General features: G+C 36.7%; 1 protein-coding gene and 1 pseudogene across 1 annotated transcript in view; one reads left to right on the top strand and one right to left on the bottom strand.

Annotated features, from left to right (window-relative positions):
* POU6F2 (POU class 6 homeobox 2) overlaps positions 1 to 27,222 on the bottom strand; it is a 551,204-nt gene that overhangs the window by 396,656 nt on the left and 127,326 nt on the right. The window lies entirely within an intron of this gene.
* LOC123811822 lies at positions 20,925 to 21,312 on the top strand (annotated as a pseudogene).

Below are 27,222 nucleotides of genomic sequence, written 5' to 3'. Positions count from 1 at the left end.
CCAAATCCACCCCCCTACCATTCCATATATTGGGGTTTGTTAAGCCCTCCAAAACCACCTGGAATAAATCCAGTCTTTCTCCAACATTGCTTTTTAAACCTTCCAATATTTTCAGACCTCTGTCATGGCCTTCTAAATTTTCATTACTGCAGGTTGACTATTCTGTTTCATTATTCCATCCTTGTGTGACATGGTTATGACTCCTTTAATCTTTCAGAGCACTCTCGTATCTGAACATGCTGTAGTTCTTCACTTCTAAAGAGGACAGCCTGCAGAACTGAATGTTCTTCACTTTTAAGAGCACATCATGTCACTTTGGTCTATGTACATATATCTATACACCTATATTTTTATCCATATTTATATCTAATCTATTTAAGTATATATGTCTCTAATGCAGCTAAGAAATGTAATAGGTAACATCCATGATTTTGTATTTCTTGAATTCCTTAGGCAGGAAAACAACATGATGTTTTCTGCCTAAATGGCTGGGCAGAAACACTAGAAGTTCACTTTAATTTTACTATTCACAGAAATCTAAATACTAAGAATACTTCATAAACAGCTGCTTCTTTTAAAAAAATTGGTATTGGAACCAAAGGCTACTACAATAACCTTTCCTAAAAAGTCTTCATTATATTTCTCGGGCCAAATAAATCTTAGTAAAACTTCTTAATCTCTTTGTGGATCTTCACAAACCTACAGTTGATATGTTGGAGCCAAGATGCAGAGCATTTCAGACTTATTTTTAGGGTTAATAATATCCAGTCAACTGTGTGCTGGTAACTGCTTAATGACCAGCTCTTTGTGAAAAAATGTATGCATATATACATGTATATGCATTTATTATAAGCTGACAAATAATTATAACACACAATTTATAAATAACAACAAAATATATAAACTAAAATTTGGTACACCCTATAATTGTGATTTACTATTATAAAATCTGCTATGTCTATTATCAACAGTAATGTTACAAAATTAAGACTACAAATAAATGTTTGATTATTACTTGATTCAGCAAGACTTCACTCATGCCATTGGCAAACATTCTCACTGAATGTTGGCCAATATTTTAATTAATGTCAACAAATTAGATGAAAGTCAAATAGTGAAGACATATGTTGAAACTTCACTCATTTATCAATATTTTGTAGAATCATATATTTTTGGAATAATGGAAGACTATTTCTTCATTTCTGTGTGTTACTCACAATATAATACTTGTAGAGAAACACATATTTAAGTTTAATCCACATTATTAATATTTCCTCCATCACTTTCTCAAGTCTAAATAATCAACAAGACAATAAATGCAGTCCTAATTTTTATCATTTGCCAATTTCCATGGTATAAATATTCTTTCTGTGGCCAGTTTCAGGCTACCAACATGATATCAGTGAATGTAGGGTTGGAAAAAACATGTACAATATCATTATATATAGTATTTCCACCATGCAAATACAAGAAATATAAATAGTCCCAAGCTAATAATAAAGTATAAAGTATAGCAAATATTTAGGAAATGATGAGTTTTGAATATTAATTTTATTTTTAAATGTAATTTATATAATTATAGGACTGTATAATTTAATTCTTAACAATGATGATGTTTAACAACTGGCTCATGAAATTCCTGAATATAACTATTGTCTCTCACAAGCCAGCATGTGCTAGCTCCAGCACACCACTGGCAGTAGAACTGAATAGACATTAAATTTTTCAAAATCTACCTTGATTTACCAGACTCCTCTCTGAGCTCTGAAATTATAGACTTAAATTGGAAACATTAATCAAAATTTAAAGCCAAAATAACTTCATCAGTAATGCCACCCACATGTTTACATTTCCTACTACGTAATAGATGTACTAGACCTACATCTTTGATATTTATTCTGTCATTAAAATATATTATAAATTGCTCTATCAAACTAAAAATTTGTTTTATTATTCTATACAAATATTATAAGTTCATATATAAGAAGTAAAGTTACTTTTTGAAAATATAAAATCTCCATCAAGCAGATGGAGAGAATGTCTCAGCATGTGCATGGTCACATTATGCTAATATTCATCAGTCAAAATTAATTCCTTTCCACATGCCAACTCAAGCTAGGTATCAATGCCATGGATAAGTGGCAACCAATAAAAATTGTCAATATCATACCTACTAGTGAGTATGAAAATGGTAATAGTTATATATAGAATTATTCTTACTTCATTCAGAAAATAACCAACAGTAAAAATAGGAAACCCAACACACAGACAACTAAAGGCTCCCAGGAAGTAATTTTTGTTTATAATTGTATATGTGAAATTTTCTTCTAGTTTTGATTGGGAAATTCTTCTATTAATGCTCCAAGAAAAGGTATGCTTTTTGTTGCAAATCATTACTTAGAAAATCTGAAGAGTACATATAATTCTATGAGTTGATATATATTCAGTTACACCAATGTCTCCACATATTTATTTTGCTAGGTTGATGATATTGTTTTATTTTTAATCTAGAAAGTGAATATTGAAGAAGGTCTCTAGATAGCATTTGGAGACTCAACTCATATGGTTATTGTGAGAACAAGGAAAAACTTCCTTTGGGGGAAAACACTTATTTTACTTCATAATTTCTCTGAGCAAGTGAAAGCACCTCTAGAAAAGAATTCCTAAGCATATATGCCATGAACTAGGCTGGAGGAGTATGATAAAATACTGTGGACCCTGGTACAAGGTAACTCAGAGCCTACCCTGAGTCAGCAGTCAGAGGATCCATAAGGAGATAAGCATCTCTGTCTGCATTCTGGGTGGGACCCATCACCACAGACTCTCTAGCTGAAAGTAATAGGATTGATCCCTGGTGGTTTATACTCTGGTTAACCAGCTGAATTGGCACCAGCGACCAGAGAAGGACAGACATGGGGATTATGAAAGAAGAGGGGAAAAGGGAAAGAAAAAGAAGACATCAACAAAAGAAAACATCCCAAGTTCTTTAGACCCTTAACTGCATATACACTGTATGTCAAGACTATATCAAGTGCTTTCACTCCTTCTATCATAAAAAAAACATAAGAAATGGGTAAGGTTTTTGTGACAGTTGGGTATCTTCATGTTACAGATGAGGGTCATAGATGTTGGTAACAGTTAGGAGACAAGGCTGGGGAATTGAGCATTCTTGAGACCAATTCCAAATTCACAGTTCTCTTCCATTGTGCTGAAACCATTTGTCCTACAGGTTTCACTCTACTGTTTCCATTTTGTTTGGTGCCCTGGGAAGCTGATCTACATGAACTACATAAAAACCTTTCCTCCCCTCTGTCTGGTTTCCAGTTGGGCTTTTTCAAAGGAGGGAGGGAAAGAATAAAATTGGGGGATTTACTTTCTCTGCTTCCCTTCTCATGAATGAAATGGCTGCATCCCGCCCCCACCCCCAGCCCTGCAAAAGGTGGTATTTTCCAAATGACATTCCATTTCTGGGTTTTGGTATCTTCCTTCTCCTTTATCCTTTCATGGTAACTTTACCTTTTCAGGTAAAGGGAAATAGAACACTGGTCCAAGGGAGAGGAGGTCCAAGGGTCCAAGGGTGATGAGGAGACTGTTATGAATCTTTGGGGAGGAGGTTCCCACTATCACTTGTATTTCCCTATATTATATGAAAACTTTTATAAATACTACTATTATTAAACTCTCCTCAATTTACCCAGTTTCAGTGTGCCATCTCTTTTCTGCCAAGATCCTGACTAAAACAGCCAGTATAATATTCTGTCATGTGTAAAAAATTGGTGGTCCTTATAACACTAGATAATTCAAAAGAAAACATTTTTCTATTAAACTTTTATTAATGTATTTTATTTGCTTTTATCTAAAAGGTTTATGGAAGTTAATACATGTGGAAATTAATACTGGTGCCTTTCTATGTAAAGAGCACATAAAAGTAATAAGAAAAAAAGAATTCTCCAATAGAAGTTAAGAACAGGCAATTCACAGAGGAATTACAAAAAGCCATAAATCACAAAAAGGCTACTTTAGCCCAATTAGTAAATAATTACAAAGTAAAAGAGATAAGTTTTAACTTATCAAATTATCCAAAATCAAAAGTAATGGTAAAAATTAGGCTTAGCCCTTGCTAGTGTGGCTCATTTGGTTAGAGTATCATCCCTTAACTGAAAGTTTGTGGGTTCAATAACCAGCCAGAGTATATACCTAAGTTGCAGGTTCAATCTCCTATCTGGACTCAGGTATATTCAACCCTGGGTCCAGATGTGTATGATCCCTAGTCTGGGTAATATGGGAGGCAACCAATCAATGCATTACTCTCACTCTTCCTCTCTCTAAAAACTATTTTTAAAAATGTGATCAGGTAAGGGTAAAAAGAAATAGGCTTAGTGAAGGAACCAGAAAATGAAGTCTCAAATGCTATTCATGGATGTAAAGATTGCATATCCTTTCAGGAGGATCTTAAAATGGGCATACCTATTAATCTAGAAACTATGTGAAATAAATAAATAAATAGATAGATAAATAAATAAAGTTAACTTATCTTAAGAAAATGAATAAGTATATAAACAAAGTTTAAATTTAAATATTTAAATTGAAAAAATTGTAAACAACCTGTCCAACTGTAGCAAATAAATAAATGATGGAACACCCATATGAAAATACTTAATCAGACTTGCGGCCAAGATGGAGGCATAGGTAGACACACTGTGACTCCTTGCACAACCAAGATAGGGACAACAACAATTTAGAAATAGAATAACAACCAGAACTGACAGAAAATTTAACTGTATAGAAGTCAGACAACCAAGAAGTTAAAATAGACTCGTTCATCCAGACCAGTAGAGTTCATCTAGACCAGACCAGTGGAGTCGGTGTGGGTGGAGGTGTGGAGAGCAGAGTGTTGGGACTGAGTGCCTAAGGCATCTGGGGCATGCAAGACTGCAGCAAGCAGACTCTGAGCACTCAAGAGGCAGCTGGCAGACTCTGGCTGAGGGGTGGCAAGTGGCAGACCCAGTGAGGTGGCGATTGTGAAGCAAGGCACTGCATGCAACCCAGGATCACAGCGCTGGGAAATAGAGTCTTGGAGCACTGATTAAAAACATCTGTGGGGGTTGAGGCCCAGGGAGATACTCCCAGTCTCACAGGAGAGGTCGTTGGAAAGTCCCCCAGAGTGCACAAGCCCACCCACATGGGAATTGGCACCAGAGGGTCCCAGTTTGCTCAGGGGAAGCAGCAAAAGGGACTGAGGTCCCACAGAGAGCTGAGCAAGCACCATTGTTCCATCTCAGATCCGCCCCCCCCAGCCACAAACAGCATCACAACCCATCAATATGGGTTGCCCCGCCCTGGTGAACACCTAAGGCTCCACCCCTCATACATAACAGGCATGGCCAGACCAAAGGAAAAAAAGAAAGATGACACAAACAGAAGTGAAATCCCCACAAGCAGTACTTTTAAGTGACTAAGAGATAGCCAACCTATTAGATGCACAGTTTAAAGCACTGCTGATCAGGATGCTCACAGAATTGGTTAATTTTGGTTGCAAATTAGATGAAAAAATGAAGGCTACAATAAGTGAAATGAAGAAAAATGCACAGGGAACCAATAGTGGTGGAATGAAAGCTGGGTCTCACATCAATGGAGTGGACCATAAGGAAGAAAATAACATACAATCAGAAAAGAATGAAGAAATGTGAATTCAAAAAAATGAGGAGAGGCTTAGGAACCTCCAGGATATCTTTAAACATTCCAACATCCGAATTATAGCAGTGGCAGGAGGAGAAGAGGAAGAGCAACAAGTGGAAAAGTTATTTGAGCAAATAATAAAGGAGAACTTCCCCATTCTGGCAAAGGAAATACACTTCCAGGAAGTCCAGGAAGTTCAGAGAGGCCCAAAGAAGTTGGACCCAAGGAAGAACACACCAAGGTACATCATAATTACATTAGCCAAGGTGAAAATGAAGGAGAGAATCCTAGAAGCAGCAAGAGATAAGGAGACAGTAACCTACAAAGGAGCTCCCATCAGACTGTCAGCTGATTTCTCAAAAGAGATCTTGCAGGCAAGAAGGGGCTGGAAAGAAGTATTCCAAGTCATGAAAGGCAAGGACCTACATCCAAGATTGCTCTATCCAGCAAAGCTTTCATTTAGAATGGAAGGGCAGATAAAGTGCTTCTCAGATAAGGTCAAAGCAAAGGAGTTCATCATCACCAAGCCCTTATTTTATGAAATGTTAAAGGACTTATCTAAGAAAAAGAAGATAAAAAACATGTATAGTCAAATGACAGCAAACTCACAATTATTAACAATGACACCTAAAACAAAAACAAAAACAAACTAAGCAAACAACTAGAACAGGAACAGAACCACAGAAATGGAGATCACATGGAGGGTTATCAACAGGGTAGTGAGAGGAGGAGAGAGGGGGAAATGGTACAGAGAATAAGTAGCATAGATGGTAGGTAGAAGATAGACGGGGGAGGGCAAGAATAGTATGGGAAATGTAGAAGCTAAAGAACTTATGACACATGGGCATGAACTAAAGGGGGGGAATGTGGGTGGGAGAGGGTGTGCAAGGTGGAAGGGAATGAGGGGGGTAATGGGACAACTGTAATAGCATAATCAATAAAATATATTAAAAAAAAAGAAAGTGAAACCTAAAAAAAAGAGAAAATACTTAATCATTTGAGATGTTTCTATAAAAATGTTTGTTTGCATAGAAAAATGTTTGGCAAATGCAGTTTTCATACAAATAAGCTAAAATAAAAAGCAAGCTACAAAAATATTTTATTACAGCATGATTATAGATTGCCTACAGGTAAGCAAGAGCCCATCATATAAAACAAAGAAGGCATGTTATGGAAATCCAAAATATATTCTGAAATAAGAAATGCGTTAAGTAGTAGATAAAAACTATGCTCACAACTTTATAAATTCTATATTACTTGGGGTCTTAAAGCCAAATCCTGGTAAACATTGACATCTTGGGGTTTCTGAGAGTAAAAATATTTTGAAAATGCTAATCTATGCAATCATCATCATCAAAGAAATCCTAAAATTAGAAGTTTGGCCTGGGGATCCAAGATAGTGGTGGATGAGGTAGAAGCTACACTCACCTCCTCCCAGAAGCAAACTGGAATTACAACTAAAATATAAAACAATCAACCTGAATAACCAACTGAAGGCTAGCTGAATAGAAGCCTTATAACCAAGGATGTACAGAAGAAGCTACATCAATACTGGTAGAAAGAGCAGAGATGCCAAAGATGATGGGCCTGTTTCCATAGATATCATTGAGATTTTGGAGGAATATCTCAGGTCCAAGGTTATACCTTGAGGAGCGTGAGGTCCCAATACCATGCTGGGCTCACCAGTCCAGAGCACCAGACCTTGAAGAAGAGCCCATATAACATAAGGCTGTGAAAATCAGTTGGAATTCTGCCTGCCAGGCAGAGACAAGAGTCTTCTAGAAACCCAGGAGCCTTCTTAAAGGGCCAACACACAAAATCTCTTTCACAGCCATTCACCCTAGGCTCCCGTGGAGGGAGAGTGGCTCTAAGTGGACTAGAGTTCTGCATAGGAAGACTGGGTTCTATGACTTCAAACAGGGAGAAAGCTGAAGGGGCAGCTGCTAGGATCCCTGTGCTGAATCCATCCCCTACACCACATCAAACACCATCTTTCTTGGGTTGAGCACTCCCCTCCACCTGGCACCAGCCTGGGAGAATAAAATGCTCCCCCCGCCCAGACTCCCTGTCATCCTTCCTGCAGAGCTCATGCACTACAGAGGAAGCAGCTGCCTGGACTTCAGTGTAGAGCTCCCAGAGGACTCAGGGGATGTCAGACACTGAGTTGTTTGGTTCTGGAGTGGGGCTATTTGTCTCCTCTCCCTTAAAGTTTGACTAGCATCATTTCCTCATGGGAGATCTACTAGTCCCACCCTTCTGACTCCCAGTGGCCTGCCCTCCTAAACTTGTGCTTTCAACAAGTCTGGGTAGAATCCAAGAAAGACTGAGTTGTGTGGATCTAGGGCCAGACCATTTTTCCCTCACACCCCTAACTGGTACAGAGTTCTCCTTTTACATGACCAAATATTGGTCTATTTGGGACTGATATACACTGCCAGCTTCACCCTGACAACTCCCTGAAACCTCGCCACACCACAAAATTCTGCAGGCATCTGGCTTGCCTTGCTGTACTCTGGAACATTTGCTGAGAGGCCACAGACCAAGGACTGGCATGAAATCTGAATCTGTATCAATCTGATGAACACCACTCACCCCTACTTGGTGACTCACAGAGAATCTACCTCACACAACTTGTCTATTGCCAGAAACTTTTTCAGTGACTGAGCCTAAGAGGCAGTCAGCAGATGGAGGCATGCAAAGGTACATTTTGGGGTGACTTGGGCCTTTGCTGACTTGCCCCTGGGCTTGGTGCTGGTGGAAGCCAGCCTTGTTGTAAAGCTTGGCCCTTCCCACACACACCCAGGACCAGCAGAGGCAGCCACAAACTGTGGACCCTGTTTGTTGTTAACTACAAACAGGCAGCCGCAGGCTAGGCACAAGCATTGCTTGACTTTGAGCTGCTCCACAATACCTCCCAAGAGACCCCAGAAACAACATACCTAGTTGCAGGCTTCAGACAGCTTCAGAGCAGGGCCAAATTAGCTCCATAAGTAGTACTTCCAAAAGAAGATCTCAGCAGGCACCAGACCCTGCTGAGGTAAATTCTGCTTCATATGGTCAACACAAGCACAGCAGCTCGTACACTGTGGTCGGGGTCAATCCTCACAGTCATCAAGCCTGAGGGACAACCCCATGAATTAATAAGCCAACAATAATCAAGACTAAACTACAACAGAAGGGTTCATATAACTCTCACAAGGGATATTTTGGAGCACTCAGCTAACCAGAGAGACTGTGCCACTGGGTCCCACAGGACATCTACTACATAAGGCCATGCTACCAAGACTGGGAGACATAGCAGATTTACCTAATACATCAAAACAAACACAGAGAGGCAGCCAAAGTGGGAAGACAAACAAATATGCCCCCAAATGAAAAAAAGGAGAAATCTCCAGGAAAAGAACTAATAAAATTAAGGTAATCAATCTATGAAGTACAGAGTTAAAAAATAGAACAATATAAAAAAGAACTGAGCAACCATATAAAAGATTCAGTCAAAAAAGCCTACAATACCTGAAGTGAAAAATACACTAGAAAAAATTAACAGTAGGTTGAATGAAGCAAAGATCAAATAAGTGATTTGGAAGACAAAAAAGCAGAAAACACCCAATCACAACAGCAAAAAGAAAAATATTTTTTAAATGAAGACTGTAGTTTAAGGTACCTCTGGGACAACATCAAGTGCGACAACATCTACACCATAAAGATACCAGAAGGAGAAAAGAGAGAGCACAAGTGACCTGTTTGAAGAAATACTGACTGAAAACTTCCCTAACCTGGTGAAGAAAAAAGATACAGAAGTCTAGGAAGCACAGAGAGTTGCAAACAAGATGAACTCAAAGAATCCTATTCCAAGATGCATCATAATTAAAATGGCAAAGGTTAAAGACAAAGAATCTTAAAAGCAGCAAGAGAACAGTTAGTTACATACAAGGGAGCTCCAATAAGACTGTCAGCTGATTTCTCAAGAAACATTTCAGGCCACAGGAATTGGCACAAAACATTCAAAGTGATGACAAGGAAGAACCCAAAACCAAACTACTCTACCAAGCTAAAGGAGTTCATTACCTAAAAACCAGTATTACAAGAACAGTTAAAGGGACTTCTTTAAGAAGAAGAAAGAAAAATAAAAAGGAGGATCATAGTTATCAAGAATAAAATGGCAATAAACACATTTCCATCAATAATCACATTAAATATAAATAGCTTAAATGTTCCAATCAAAAGACATAAGGTACTTGAATGCATAAGAAAACAAGACCCATGTACAGTGTCTGCTGCCTACAAGAGACCCACCTCAGAATTAAGACACATGCACAATGAAAGTAAAAAGATGAAAAAAGATATCTCATGCCAATAGAATTTTTTAAAAGCTGTGTTAGCGATATTTATATCAGACAAAACAGACTTTAAAGCAAAGGCTATCACAGGAGACAAAGAAGGGATCATAATGACAAAAGGATCAAGTCAACAAAAGCATATAATCCTGGTAAAGATTTATACACCATAGGAACACCTAAATATATGAAGCAAGTATTGATGGTCATAAAGGGAGATCAACAGTAATACAGTCATAGTAGTGGTTTTAACACCCCATTAACATCAGTGGGAGAAAATTTCTCATCACAGAGAGAAAATCAACAAGAAGAGAGTAAACTTAAATGACAGACTAAACCAAATGGATTTAATTGATATTTTCAGAGCATTTCATCCCAAAGCATCTGAATATACATTCTTTTCAAGTGCACGTGGAACATTGTTTAGGATAGACAACATGTTAGGACACAACATAAGTCTCAATAAATTTAAGCATCATCTATGTCCACAATGGTATTGAACTATAAATCAATTAAAGAAAGGAAAACTGAACATTGAAGAAAGAAATTGAAGTAGATAAAAATAAGTGAAAGCATATACTATACTTATGTATAAGAATGATTAACATCATACAATGTCCGTACTACCCAAAGCAATCTAGAGATTCATCACAATTTCTACCAAGACACCAATGGCGTATTTCACAGAACGAGAACATATATTGCAAAAATTTATGTGGATCCATAAAAGACCCCCAAAAACCATAGTAATCTTGAGAAAGAAGAACAAAGTTAGAGGAATGATGCTACCTGATATCAAATTATACTACAAGTCCACAGTAATCAAAATAGTGTGGTACTGGTATAAAAACAGACATATAGATCAATGGAACAGAATAGAGAGCCCAGATATAAACATAATCCTTATGGTCAATTAACATTTGACAAAGGAAGCAAGAACATATACAATGGGGTAGAAGTAGTCCATTCAATAAATGGTGTTAGGAAAATTGAACAGATATGTGCAAAAAATACAACTAGACCACCTTCTTACACCATACACATGAAAAAACACAGAATGGATAAAATACTTAATTGTTAGGTTTAAAACCATAAAAATTCTAAAAGAAAACATAGGCAATAAAATCATAAACATTTCTCATAGCAATTTATTTTCTAATATACACCCTCAGGCAAGGGAAACAAAGGAAATATTAAACAAATACAACCACATCAAACTAAAATGTTTTGCACAGCAAAATAAATCATCAACAAAATGAAAAGGTAATCCCCTGAATGGGAGAACATATTCACCAGTAATATATCTGATAAGGGATTAATATCCAAAATTTATTAAGAACTTATAAAACAACACAAAAACAATCCAAACAATCCAATTAGAAAATGGGCAAAGGACCTGAATAGATACTACTCCAAAGAAGACATACAGATGGCCAATAGGCATATGAAAAGATGCTCAACACCACTAATCACCAGAGAAAACCAAATTAAAACCACCATGAGATATCACCTCATGCCTGCCAAAATGGCTATCATCAATAAATCAACAAACAAGTGCTGGCAAGGGTATGGAGAAAAAAGAATCCTTGTGTGCTATAGGTGGGAATGCAGATTGGTGCAGCCATAGTGGAAAACAATATAGAGTGTCCTCAAAAAATTAAAAATGGAACTTCCTTTTGACCCAGTGATCCCATTTCTGGGAATATATCCAAAGAAACCTAAGCCACTAATTTAAAGAATATATGTATCTCTTTGTTCATTGCAGCATCATTTACAACAGCCAAGCTATGGAAACAATTCAAGTGCCCATCAACAGACAAGTGAATAAAAATGTGGTGCTACATATATACAAGGGAATATTACTCAGCCATAGAAAATAATGAAATCTTACCATTTGTTACAACATGGATAGACCTAGAATGTAGTATGCTAAGTGAAATAAGTCAGCAAGAGAAAGATAAATACCATATGATCTCACTTTAATGTAGAATCTAGAGAACTATATAAACAAACAAATCAGAAACAGACTCAGTAACCAGAGAGTGGTTGCCAGAGTGTGCTGGGTTTGGAGGACTGGGTGAAAATGGTGAAGGGATTGAGAAGTGGAGACTGCTAGTTACAAAACATTCATGGGGATATAAAATATAGTGTGAGAAATATAGTCAATAATATTATAATAATTATGTGTGATACCAAGTGGGTACTGGAAATATCAGGGGGAACACTTTGTAAAATTATATGATTATCTAACCACTATGCTGTACACCTGATATTAATACAAAATAATATTTAATATAAGCTGTAATTAAAAAATAACTTAAAAAAGAAATTTTGCTTATAGATGGACTCAGCAATCTACTTTATTATGAAGTTCTTCTAACTGGATTTAAAAGAAAGGTGAAGGTTTGTGAAGACTGGAATTTCATATTGTATATTTATGGAATATGGAAATGCTGAAAGCACCAAATTCAGCATTTTCTCATGGTGCCCTACTCCCCTTCCCTTCTAGATATGTATGGTGACAGCACTGTGTGTAAAGGTAGGCACGAGCAAAATTCTATCCAGACTTCTCAAGAATTTCCTGGGGGAGAAAGAGGACTGAATGGTATTGGTCCAAGGAAAACAAGATTTGGGGATAGAATTCTTATCACAGTAAAAATAATTCAGAATTCAGTTCATGACATTTTCAGTTAATAGAACTGCTTATTCTGCTACTTGAATGACACATAGCAGTTGAGTACATTTTCATTTGCTGAGTCCATACTTAAAATAACCACAAATACACCTGAGTTTTAAAGAGGTCTTTTGCTACCCCATTTTCCTCAACAGAACCAGAAAGAACTTTATATTCATTTATATATCTAAGACACCAAGTATATATATGTATGCTTGCTTCTGATGATAATTTTTTATAAAAATCATCATACACTAGAAAATATAAAATCAATTTTTATAAGAATTCAATATGCTTAAAGAGGGAATATTCCAGATATAACCATAAAAACTTGAGGTGAAAAATCCCTTAAGTTTAGAATTTAATTTAAATATATTTTTATAAAATTGTGATATAGATTATTTTCTTACAAACAACAATAATTACTATGAAATGCCTTTAAACATACCAACTTTCTTTTACCAACTCATTCTCCTTTTGAATGTCCAGTGGTAGACATAAACACTCAGAATGGTTTATTATAACTAGAATTTCTGTCTGTTATTACCAAAGAGAAATGTATTGAACTGAATATGTTAGGTTTGGGAAATCTATTTTCATTTGCTATAACCAATGGTCTGCCATAAGCGTGGACATAGTGGACTTCCAGATTCTATCTTCCGTCTGCCCCTGACACTCTAAGATTGAGACTTCCTTTATTTTTTTCATGTTTATAGAGTAACAACCCAGTTTCTAAAATCTAAACTAAACCTCTTAATCTCTGTGAGAAAAAACGAAAGTGATAAAGTTAACTTTCAGTAAAACTTAACAGAGAAATGTCTAGAAAATATTGAGCTCTGCTTATTATGTATTATAAAAGTTGTTTAACCCTGTTTAACCTTCCTTTAAACAAGATCTTCTGATTCATTAGGGATGTCTATTCACCAATAAGACAATACTGCCAACAAAATAAATTTATTTATTTTAATTTATCAGAAAGAAAACAAATAGATGTGTAGAAGTAACATTGCATTTGTAGTAGTTCTATACATTTCCCCTAAATTTTTGACATTCTCATAAAAAAGTCGAGTTTAATTCTCTTTTTGAATATGAAACAACTTTAATGACATAATTTCGATCCACAGAAGGTGGTGGAAGACATGTTGAATTCCAAGGACAAGTTATTTAAGTCTCATAATGAAAGCCAGATTTCACCTGTTCATTCTCATTCTCTCTCTCTCTTATCCTCTCCAATAAATCTCCCTCTCCCTGTTTCCCTCTCCCTCTCCCTATCTCTCTATGCCCTGCCCTTGCCCTTGGAACACAGCCACTATATTATGAGCAAGGCCATGTCACATGGAGTAGGTAATCCAGTGAACAACCCCAGATAAAGTCCCAGCCAACAATCAGAAGCATCCACCAGACATGTGAGAAAAACAAGACTTCAGATGATTCCAAATTCAGCCTTTGAACTAAACTGCCTCAGATGAAACCAAGTAGAAGAGAAATGCACTGTTTCTACTAACTCATCCCCAAATTGAAGATTTGTAAGGAAAATAAATGTCATTTTTAAGCCACTAAGCTTTGGAGTAGGTTATAATGCAGCCATAGATAATGAAAACAATCATATAAAGACTACAAATAGCCTCATAAATCTTGACAAAGAAGAACAAAATTGATGGTATCACAATACCTGATAACAAACTATACTACAAGGCCATTGTAATAAAAACAGCCTGGTACTGGCACAAAAACAAGCATATCGATCAATGGAAGAGAACAAAGAACCCAGAAATAAACCCATGCCCTTGTGGTCAATTAATATTTGACAAAGTAGGCAAGTACATACAATGTAGTAAAGATAGCCACTTCAATAAATGGTGTTATTCGAAGAATAAACTTAAAATGGATAAAGACTTAAATGTAAGTCACAAAACCATTCTAGAAGAAAATATAGGCAGTAAAATCTCAAACATCTTGCATAGCAATATTTGTGCCAATATATCTCCTCAGGCAAAGGAAACAAAGGGAAAAACAAATGGGACTACATCAAGCTAAAAGGTTTCTGCACATCTAAAGCAGATCTTCAGCAAGATAAAAAGGGAACTCACTGAATGGGAGAACATATTTGTCCATGATACATCCAATAATGGGTTAATAACATATATATATAAAACTTAAAAAACTCAACACCAGGAAAAAATGGGCAAAGGACTTGAATAGATATTTCTCCAAAGAAGACATACAAATGGCCAATAAACATATGGAAAAATGCTCAATGTCACTATCAGAGAAATGCCAATTAAAACCACAGTGAGATATCACCTCACACCTGTAAGAATGACTACCATCAATAAATCAACAAACAACAAGTGCTGGTGAGGATGTGGAAAAAAGGGAACCCTTATGCACTATTGGTGGGAATGCAGACTGGTGCAGCCACTGTGGAAAACAGTATGGAGTGTCCTCAAAAAATTAAAAATGGAACTTCCTTTTGACTGAGTGACCACACTTCTGGGAATATGTCCTAAGAAACCCAAAATACTAATTTGAAAAAATATATGCATGCCAATATTCATTGCAACATTATTTACAATAGCCAATATCTGAAAACAGCCCAAGTATCCATGAGTAGGTTAGTGAATAAAAAAAGCTGTTGTACATTTACATAACATAATACTATGAGACCTTAAACAAGAAAGAACTCTTAGATTTAGTGACAGCATAGATGGACTTGGACATTATTATGTAAATGAAATAAAATAGTAGAGAAAGACAAGTACCATATGATTTCACTTCCATTTGGAATATTATGAACAGATAAAACTGACAAAATAGAAACAGAGACATGGATACAGCAGTCAGAGGGGAGGTATGTTGGGGAACTAGATGAAAGAAGGTGAAGGTTGCCCTGGCTGGTGTGGCTCACTGGATTGAGTGCTGGCCTGTGAACCAAAGAGTCACTGGTTCAAATCCAAGTCAGGGCACATGCCTGGGTTGCAGGCCAGGTCCCCAGTAGGTAAGCACTGAAGAGGTGACCACACATTGATGTTTCTCTCCCTCTCTTCCTTCCTCCCTTCCCCTCTCCCTAAAAATGAATAAATAAAATATTTTTTTAAAAGAAAGAAGGTGAAGGGGTTGGCCAAAGAACATATGCTTGACACATAGACATAGACAATGGTATAGTGATAGTCAGAGAAAAGAGGGTGGGATTAGGTGGAGGTGGACAAAAGGTGGGGGAACTTGGGATGGAGAGAGACTTTCCTTGGGGCAATGGGCACTCGATGCAGTGTGCCGATGTTTTATTGAGTTGTACACTTGAAACCTGTATGGTTTTGTGAATGAATGTCACCCCAATAAAGTCAATTAAAAAAGAATCAGTGTTACTTTAAATGGCAGTTTAGTAGGAGACACTCAGGGCTGATCGTGGGTGTTCTAGGTAGGTGTGAGACTAGGCAGAAAGAATTGGAGGTACCTATAGAATATTAGCCATTGAAAGAATATAGTTTCTCTCAAGCTTTCCCAGTTTTGTGAATTCAGAGGCAGATTTAAGTATTAACACTCCACCTAACTCTGCCTCTTTCTAGCAGGAAAGCTTGTCCCATTCTTTATGTCCCATCAGAGAAAGTTGTAGCTAAACACAACTCTCTCATTCTGTTCCTTTGCCTGTGGTGTTTTTCCAAACTGGAATGCCTTCTCTGTTCTAACTTTGAGACAACAGTTTTAGAAAAATATCTTGTCTAAATGCAGCTAATGATCATAAATATCCAGTAGAAGGGTTATTCAATTGAAGGTAACATGAGCTACTCTGGCTTACTTATGCAAAAAAAGTGAAAGGGAGAGATTAGTTTGTTGTAAGAGCTGGAAGCCGCTCACAGTATCAAAGGAAAAAAGCTGAAGATAGAGATCTCTGAAGACAATAATCAAGACTCTTCCAGGAATCAAGGTGGTAAAAACCAGTGGCAGTCCTTAGAGTTACTTCCATTTACACATACTCCAGCTATTTTTCAGTCCTTGGATCACTCAGTTATAAATATTTAGGGCACATACAATTCCTTTATCCAGGAAAAGATTGAACATCTTGTTTGATAGTTTCACTAAGACTGTATCCAATTGAAAAGGAGTAATTTACCAAAGTAATAGCCATATATTGTCTACTCAGTGGCCACCATAACACTTAATCCTTCAAACTAAGTCATATTCCCCTATTATTTATTCCTATATGATCCAATACATATCTTGCAGAACACGTCTCACAACAGTAAGTTATTAAATTTCTGGATAATCATTGTTTAATATCTGTCTTACCTACTATCTGTAAATTCTATGAAAACAGGGATTTATTAAATTTAATCCATCACTAAATTCTCAGTACCTAGTACAGTAGTGAAAGTTTCTCAGTAAATATTTATTGAATATGTGAACAAACACTTAACTTGTTTTTGTTATTCATTTCTGCTGATACACAATACAAATACACATACTCTTACTTTAGTTGAATGGTAGACTCCTGTGGGTAAAGTCTGTTTCCCTTAATATTCAGTAAGTATTTACTAAGTGTTGATGATATCCAGAAACATCCAATTCAGAAGCAGTTCAATTCAAAAAACATTTATCTGACACTTAATATATGCAAGATCTATTATCCATCCTCTGAGGCTTGCTACCCAGCAAGGGAGACAGACAAATGCACAAGTCATGATGATACTGGACAAACACTGGAAAGGGCTACAAAAGAGGTTAATAAATGAAAGAAAAGTTGGAGTGCCAGGAAAGGCAAAATTCACTGTAATATGGGAAATCATGAAGCTTAGCCAAAATATCTTGACCACAAAAAGGTGGGAGACAACAGACTAGGACAACATACAATAAGCGTTTCTGAATAAATTAATCTCTTAATAAGTTCATTAAAAGCAACTTAAAAAACACATCAAGATATGAAATGGATATTTGCTCCTGGCTCTTTTATCTAATTGAAATGAAGTGCTATTTGCTAACAATGTATTGCTATACAGATTCTATAGGTTTTTCTCTAGAAGGCTAATATCTGATAGGGGAAAAAATCATCTCTCAAGAATGAAAAGACCAAGAACTAAAGTGTCCTTTCTAAAGGTGGTATAAAAATATTGCCTAGTAGTGAGAAAGTCTATTTTAATATTTAAATAAAGAAAGTAAACTACAAATTTAAGTGTGTCTAAGAGTGTTAAAGTCTCAAGGATTTTGAAGAAGATTTTGAACCACTGTGAAGCATAAAATCAGAGAAATCAATATTTTTAAAAAATCTTACATAGGATAGGCAATAGTTTTCCTAAATACTGACTTTCAGTCAAGACCTATTAAAATACAAATTAATATTTATAAAAATATGAAAAATTGGAAAACCTGGCTGTAGAGTACAGTGCTTGATGAAGTATCTTCCAGGTGGTGGCTAGAAGAGAGCATTATGGGAAAGGCACATAGGAGCTGTAAAAGAGGCTCAGTAAATAAATCTGTATGCAATCTGTATCACAGTATGAAGAGGTGGCTTTTGTTCCCTCTATACAATATAAACTCCTTAACAGAACTCAATTTTGTATTAATTTCTGCAACATTATTCTATTCATGATAATGCTACCCAGTGGTGCAGCCAAGTTCCAACAGATCTGTTTAGCTACCCAATGACAAAACCATAAAAAGAACAACAGTAAATCTTGGCTATTGTAAATGTACTTCAGTGAACAAAGATGTGCATATATTATTTCAAATTAGTGTTTTGGATTTCTTCGAATAAATTTCCAGAAGTGGAATCATTGAGTCATAAGGCAGTTCCATTTTTAGTTTTTTGAGGTATGTCCATACAACTTTCCACTGTGGTTGTACCTGTCTGCATTCTCACCAGCAGTGCATGAGGGCTCTTTTTTTCCACACGCCAGCCAACACTTGTTCATTTAGATGCATCCCAATTGTCCATCAGTAGATGAGTGGATAAAAAAGCTGTGGTACATTTACACAAAGAAATACTACACAGCCATAAAGAGAGAAGAAGATCCACCTTTTGCAACTACATAGATGGACCTAGAGAACATTATGCTAAGTGAAATAAGCCAGTCAGAAAAAGATGAATACCATATGATTTCACTCATATGTGGAATCTAATGAGCAAAATGAACTAACAAGCAAAATAGAGACAGAGCTATAGATAGAGAGCAGGCTGACAGCTGCCGGGAAGTTGAGGGGACTGAGAAAAAGAGAGAGAGAGAGAGAGAGAGAGATAAGGAACTCACAAACATGATCAATAGTGCAATGAGTGCCAGGGCAGAGGGAATGGAGGGAGGTGGAGGAGGGTATAGGAGGAATAAATGGTGATGAATGGAGACTTGACTTTGGGTGGTTAATACGCAATTCAGTATACAGATAATGTGTTGTGGAATTGTGCACCTGAAACCTGTATAGTTTTGTTAACAATATCACACCAATAAATTTAATTAAAAGGAAAAAATAGAATTCCATCCAAGATGGAGGTGTAGGCAAATACACTTTGCCTTCTTGCACAACCAAACAAGGAAACAACTGATTTAAAAATGGAATAAAAAACTAGAACTACAAGAAAATCAAACATCATAGAAGTCCAACAACCAAGAATTTAGAAAAGAAACATTCATACATACTGGTAGGATGGGTGGAGACTGGCAGCCAAAGCAGGGAGGAGATGTGGATAAATGAAGATAAATCAGGAGGAACAATGGGAGAGCCAGTCAGACTGCACAACCTAGGGTTCCAGTGTCAGCACAATAGAGCCTCAGAATCTCTGGCTGTAAAAATCTGTGGGGGTTATGGTAGCAGGAAAAATTTCCAGTTCTTCAAAGTGGAGTGACAGCTGAGCAAGCAGCACTGTTCCCTCTGAACCCTCATCCACATACAGCTCCCGGTGCAGTGCAGTGGGTTGCCCAGATCTGGCGAATACCTATGGCTTTATCCCTAACGACATGACAGGTGCAATAAAACAAAGAAAGATGGCCCAAATGAAAGAGCAGATCAAAACTCAAAAAAAAAAAAAAAAAGAACTGAGGAGATGGCCAACCTATCAGATGCACAGTTCAAAACACTGGTAATCAGGATGCTCATGGAAATGATTGAGTACATACACAAAATAAATGAAGAAGTGAAGATTATGTAAAGTAAAATAAAGCAAAATATACAAGGAACCAACAATGAAGGGAAGGATACCAGGACTCATATCAATGGTTTGGAACAAAAGGAAGAAATAAACATCAGCTGGAACAGAATAAAGAAACAAGAACTCAAAAACAAGGAGAGGCTTAGGAACCTCTAGGACAATTTTAAATATTCCAGCATCAGAATCATAGGAGTGCCAGAAGGAGAAGAGGAAGAGCAAAAAATTAAAAAGTCATTTGAAAAAGTAATGAAAGAAAACCTCCCCAATCTGGCAAAAGAAATAGACATACAAGTCCAGGAAGCTCACAGAGTCCCAAACAAGTTGGACCCAAAGAGGAACACACCAAAACACATGATAATTAAATTGCCAAAGATTAAAATTAAGGAGAGAATCTTTTTTTAAGATTTTATTTATTTATTTTTAGACAGGGAAGGGGGAGAGAGAGAGAGACATCAATGTGCGGTTGCCAGGGTACATGGCCTGCAACCTAGGCATGTGCCCAGAATGGGAATCGAACCTGCGATGCCTGGTTCACAGCCCTTGCTCAATCCACTGAGCTACGCCAGCCAGGGCAGGAGAGAATCTTAAAAGCAGCAAGAGGAAGAAAGAGAATTACCTACAAAGGAACTCCCATAAGACTTCAGCTGATTTTTCAAAAGAAATCTTACAGGCAAGAAGCGGCTGGAAAGAAGTATTCAAAGTCATGAAAGGCAAGGACCTACATCCAAGATTACTCTATCCAGAAAAACTATCATTTACAATGGAAGGGAAGATTCAGTGCTTCCCAGATAAGGTCAAGTTCAAGGAGTTCATCATCACCAAGCCCTTATTATATGAAATGTTAAAGAGACTTATCTAAGAAAAAGAAGAACGCCAAAACTATGAACAGTAAAATGGCAACAAAGTCACAACTATCAACAACTGAACCTAAAAAAATAAAAAGAAATTAAGCAAAGAACTAGAGCTGAAACAAAATCACAGAAACAGAGATCAAATGGAGGGTTATCAGCAGGGAGGGAGTGGGGGAGAATGGGGAAAAGGGTACAGGGAATAAGAAGCATAATTGGGCAGAGACCAGAAGCTACCCAATGGGTCCGAGATGGCAGAGGTGCAGGAGACACTGAAGTAACTTCAGAGCCAAAAAGGAGTGCTGGGAATTATTGTGGTGAACATGGAAGAGAGAGAGGAAGAGAGAGTGAGAGACACTGATGTGAGAAAGAAACAATTGGTTTCCTCCCATATATACCCTGAGTGGGTATTGAACCTGCAACCTAGGAATCCCTATTAAGAGCACCATGGACAATCCCACCACCACACAGTACACCAACTTCATGGGCAATTTCGTCTTGAAGGTCTGGAGCACCATGAGTGAAACCGACCCCTAGAATGACCTCACCTTCCTTCGAATTCGCTCCAAGAAAAATGAACTTATGGTTGCCCCAGATATAGACCATTTCCCAATTGTGATTCAGAATCCAACTGAATGAGCCACTCTCTTGGCCCCATGCATTATTCCTTCATTCAGTGTCCCCAAGAATAATAGTGTTAATCACATCAAGTGACTGGCAGGTAGAAATCACCTGAGAGCCCATGCAGATCAACTGAGTGGCCAAGGTGGGCTGCAGCTCCACCCCATCCCACCAACGTCATCCCCCCACTGGCCAGTCACCCCTGAGTTCCCAGGAGGGCCCTCTTTCCTCAAGTCCAGGTTTGAACAAGAGCTTGTGAGAGGCACACACCCCGCTTTCTTCTAACCTTCAGTTCACTTTGTTGCCCTTGGAAAAGGCTGTTTTTCTTTAGCTAAAAATAACTTAAAATTGAAAAAAGAAGCATAATTGGTAGGTACAAAATAGGCAAGGGGAGGTTAAGAATAATATAGGAAATGTAGAAGCCAAAGAACTTATATGTATGACCCATGAACATGAACTAAGGTGAAGAAAGCTGGAGGAAATGGGAGTATGGATCAGAGGGTAATAAAAGGGAGAAAAAAGAATGGGACAACTGTAATAGCACAATCAATAAAATATACTTAAAAAATAAAGGAAAAAAGTGAAAAACATTTTAAAAAGATAAATGTACACATACACAAAGAGGAAGAAGAAACAGCAATAAAAGCTGGAACATTTAATGGGTAAACACCCTATACACTCAGTGAAAAAAGTCAGCACTGTCAAAAACCACATTATATGAAGGAGACAGTCACTGCCACTGGCTTCAAGGAGAGTTTGTCTCTTCTAATATTAACACAAACATGTACTTAATTCAATCTGAAAACAGGATTTTGTATTTTTCAATATCACCATATATTTGTCAACATCAATTGACACATGTTAAATAAGTGGTTTTAGGAGTGCCAATAATTTCTGATACATGTGCATGGGACATGAATAAATATGTAATTTAAAAATGTGTTATGTTGCCATGGTAACAGCAACAACACAAAGATGTGCCTTTAGTGATCCTGACTACTCTGGTGTCTATAAAAAGAAGTAGATTTTAGCAATCTCAACCAAACTTTTAAATATCCTTAATAAAAAAATATTTTCCCAAATATGGTTTGAAATGTCAATCTAACCTACTTAAATATTCACAGCATGTTCAATTCTTAGAAGTGTTGCACTGGAAAAAAATTTTTGAGATTATCTTATTTTTGGTATATTTTAAAAAATAAAAGGTTTATTCTTAAAGATTAGAAAATCTTATTTAAGCATTGGCTATAAAAAAATCCTCAAAGGAATGAAGACACTATGGACATATATCTATTTGCAACTGTGTCTCAGTGCCTAACACATAACTAACACTTTCAGACAAGTGCTTCACTTTGGAGGCAGAAGACAGCTCTTCATTAGAACACAGAAGACACTCACCTAATCAAATTCTTTTTACTTTAGCAGAGATAATTCTCTCCATATCTAGCTTGAATTTTGACTTTTATGGAGAAACTTCAACTAGGAAATTAGACCTTATCATACCAAACCCAACCCTCTGTGATCATTTGTATCAGATCCACACTCACTACAGTTTACTTCTCAGACCTGAGAAAGATACCTTATTGCTCTAAGAGGTGGAGGAAAGGGAACTCAACATTTATTAAACATTCCTATGTGTAGACACCTCACTTGCCTTCCTTTCTATAATCTTTATCACCCTATCAGATTGTTATGTGAATTCTCATGTTCACACCCCTCTGTGAAGGTCAAGAGCAGTAATTCAAACCTTGGTTACAGTCTTTCTGCTGCACCATTCTTCCCCTATCTTCATATGATTTCAATAGAATGTTGCTCTTGCCCTGAAATTTTGTGTAGTTCACCTTGATATGGTCACAAAAGCATCCTCTGAAAGACCTCTGAGCATTTAATTGAAGGCAAATGCTATGTTCTAGTTTGGGCAACAATGTGGTCAATATAGAAGGAAAGAAGTGCTTGGCCTAAGAACTGTGCATTCCCTGGGAGAGGTGGCTCATGCACTGTGGACAAGCACTGTCCAAAGGCAGGCTGCCATCAGGGTACCTGACTGAACCACAAGTTAGAGAAGCATTTGCTACCATCCACAGACATCTGGTTTTGCATCATTTTTAATGCCAAAATTATTTTTGAAATCCCTAAATCCTTAAGATTTGAAAGAATCATATTCCAATATATTAAATTTAGAGAATAAGTTATGTAACTGCCCCTTTCCATCCTTGCTAACCACCTTGCTCACATATTGTCCAAGATAGACAGTGAGTCAGTTTCTCCTTGAAACTGTTTGTCATCTATTTATGTCTGAATCTTTTCCTGAATGGACTGTTGGTGAAAGCAGTATCTAATGTACCTGAAGGAGGAAAGGGTGTTGTTTTGTCATCAGGAGAAAATGATCCTTAGGACTGCCCTTTGGCCCAGGGCTTCCTGGGGTCTGGGGCTCCCTTAGAGAATAGCATAGCTCATTTTGAAGGCACTGGATTTCTTGTTGGTTTTCTGATACCTGTTGCTAAAAAGTAATCAAATTCCTTCCAAGAATGGAAATTTCATTTTCAACTCTTAATAAAATGTGGCAGAGCTGGTTACATTTCAGGCACACAGTAGGGACTGACACATGTCACCTCATTGCCACTTCAAGCCTGCTCTATGGGTTAAATACCAAGGATACCTCCATTTAGAAATGGGGAAGATGAGGTTGAACCTGTATATACTTTGCACAGACAGCTAACACAAAACAACTTGACTCCAGAGCTTTGACTCACTACACTGTATCATGCAATAAGCAAACATGAATTGTGAAAAAAGAATGGAGGTAGGAGAGACAGGGAGGAAGAGATAAATCTAGTTCATCTTCTTTTCCGACAAGATGAAGAAACAATTACTAAAGAATGGCATTTGACAGCTGTCAGAGGAGAGGGTTGGAGATGGGTGAAAAAAGGTGAAGGGATTAAGAATAAAAAAACATAGACAAACAATATGGGAATTACCAGAGGGAAGCGGGGTTGGTGGAAGTAGGAGAGAATAAAGGGAGGATAAATGGTGACGGAAGGAGATTTGACTTGGGGTGGTGAGCACATAATACAACATACAGATGATGTATTATAGAATTGTACAACTGCAACCTACATAATTTATTAACCAATATCTCACCCCACTAAATTATAAAAAAAAGGTATTTGTGTTTCATGGCAGTAAGCACCAAACTCTATGATAAAAACATTGTGAATGTAATATGTCCTGAATCACTTATTAATCCTTTCTTCTTCCTCACTTTTTGGGGTAACTGTTTTTCTCAAATATTTAGGCTTCTGACCAATAAACAATTTCTGAATGCATGAGTTTCAAGATTAAGCTTTCCTGAAAAGCCACAGGAAATGATGAAGTAAATAGAACATCAATATATAATGTTGACTGTGGACTATTAGAAGGTGGGGCGACCATACCTTGTTCACTTTTGCATCCTCATCATCCAGTGTAGTAGATGAGCTAGACTAGCTGATGGGTTCTGTCTGGTGTATACTCCACCAAGGCCCCAGAAGCAGCACAGCTCCTGCCACAGAGCAGGTGCTCACACTATTTGTTGAGTAGATGAATTCATTGCATGAACTGTTTAGTAGAGAAAAGACCTGTATAATAAATAGGATGCAGTATGGGTTTTATTTCTATTACACCATGCTGTAACTACATTGTGTATACAGTGGGGAGCAAAAGTAGGTTTACAGTTGTTCATATGGAAAATAACACAATAACGAATAAATAGTAATGTAAGAATAAACTGTGTTTTACATACAACTATAAACCCACTTTTGCCCCAACCTGTATGTACATCTCCTTTCTTTTCATATGTCAGAGTAGCACAAAAGTAAGAAAACCAGCTTCAAAATCTTTCACAGCAAAGATGAGATAGATAAGAAATGGAAACATAGAGTTGATAAAAATTCTTAAGAAAAGTAATTTCAAAGATACAATATAGAAATGATCCCAGCATATTATGGTTTTATTTTCATCAGTTGTTTTATTTTGAAAGGAAAGACTTATTCTTTAAACTTCTACAGATGTGCCCCTCTCCAAAAATGAAAAAAAGGAAGTGTTTCTTTGCACAGCTTTGTGACTGTCAGAGAGCAAAGTAGAAAATGTGATGAATTTTGACAGAGAATAATAATAATAATTTAATAAACACTTTATTTATTCTTTAGTACCCTCTCTGGAAAAGGACATATGTACTAAGAATGGCATAGAATGACAAATATGACATTGTAATTTCAGAGTACAGCATGTTAAAAATTTGATAGCCATTAAAAAATAGCCACATAATCACATTTATATTGAAAATGTCATCATCTTTTATCTGTATATTAAAATAAAATCAATTTTTAAAGTATTTAAAAATAGTTCACATATATATTTCTTTCCTCTGATGGGCATAATCATGCTATGTTGCTTTTACATTGCATGAAGTATTTCACTGCATAAGCTGATTTCAAATATTATTGAATTAAAGGTATTAAATTATTTTTATGTTCACTTGTTAAATGTTCAGATATGGTCATATTAAAGCAAATAATTTTGATTTTCAGCCATCCGTTTTTAAATTTTAAGTCATCTTTTTTTCTAGGCTACAAAAGTGTATTACCAAATAAACTGACACAATAGCTTAGCAACTAAAATAAATGTACAATTTTAATACCTTCTAATCACACCAATTAATATGAGATTTTTGTGCTTGTGCATGACCTTCTTCAAATTATCCTCCCATTTTGGCTGAATCATAACCAGTGTGGGCTATTTGATAAAAAACCCTAAGTGTGTGAAATAAGAGCCCTCATCTCTTCTGCCAGACTCCTCTTGACAGAAAGATGATAGAAGCATCACATCCCTGGGAGAGTAAATGCAAACTGACAAGAGATGAGCCTTTAGATGTTGAATATAATCTTGAATTGTGCTTGAAGTGTCTTATTATCTTGTCTTTTGATGTCTGAAGGGGTGGCTCATTGTTAGAAAAAGGAAAACCCTTGCGCATCTTTGCCATCTTTAAAAATTGTTTGGCCTTTAACAACTGCTTTTCCAACTAACGTCCATTTCTCCTGACAATAAATATGGCAGGTCGTTGGCAAGTGACAAACAATTTACTTTACATGCCACACTTTTATGGGTTTGAGAGCTCATGCGGAAGTGTATTTTAAAAAGCCCACAGAAATTAGCAATATTACAAATATTGAGAGGACTGTGATGTACATATACTGATGAGAAGTTACTCATCATGGTTATTTCCTGCAGTTTCTGTTTTTATATCTCTCTAGTGCCAAATTCAAAATTCAAATTCTTTATTTATCATTGACTAAAAATAACCAGACAAAATAAAACAGCAACAACCAAGTCTGCTTGATTTCATGAAGGAAATGCACTAAACTGATTTCCAGTGCACACTGCATTATTCAGAATAGTATTTAAACAAAATTTTATTTCTAAGTAGGATATAAAGAGATCATTTGGCTTGCTCAATTTTACCTCTTATCTCAGACCCTTTAGCATTTTTTAATTTCTGCTGTTCTTTTGGTACCCTTACTCTTTGTATCTACTGATTATTTTGTGGTTTTTGTTTTAACTTAAAAGTTTAATAATGTTCCCCATCAATAAGATTCCTTAGCAACTAAATCATAGCCATGCCCATTTTCTGTCACTCGGCCAGATTTTGTGAAAGCTTTCAAGATCTTTTCTTAGACCTCCGTCACTCTAAGAATCCATAAGAATTCTCCAAAGGACCATAAACTGTTACAGGGTTCAGGTTATTGTATCATTATAAAAACATATTGATACACTATAGATGACAAGATGGGTAGCTACCATTCTAGGCTCTAGTGCAACCCACTCAATCCCATCAGCATTCACTAATATGACCAGGTCTTTTTTTTTTTTAAAGCAAGCACCTATAGACAT

This window comes from Phyllostomus hastatus, unplaced genomic scaffold (genome assembly GCF_019186645.2).
Source record: "Phyllostomus hastatus isolate PE091 unplaced genomic scaffold, TTU_PhHast_1.1 phas_scaffold_78, whole genome shotgun sequence".
Classification (NCBI taxonomy): Eukaryota; Metazoa; Chordata; class Mammalia; order Chiroptera; family Phyllostomidae; genus Phyllostomus; species Phyllostomus hastatus.
The sequence above is the reverse complement of the archived record's forward strand: the minus strand, read 5'-3'. Positions and strand labels throughout refer to the sequence as shown.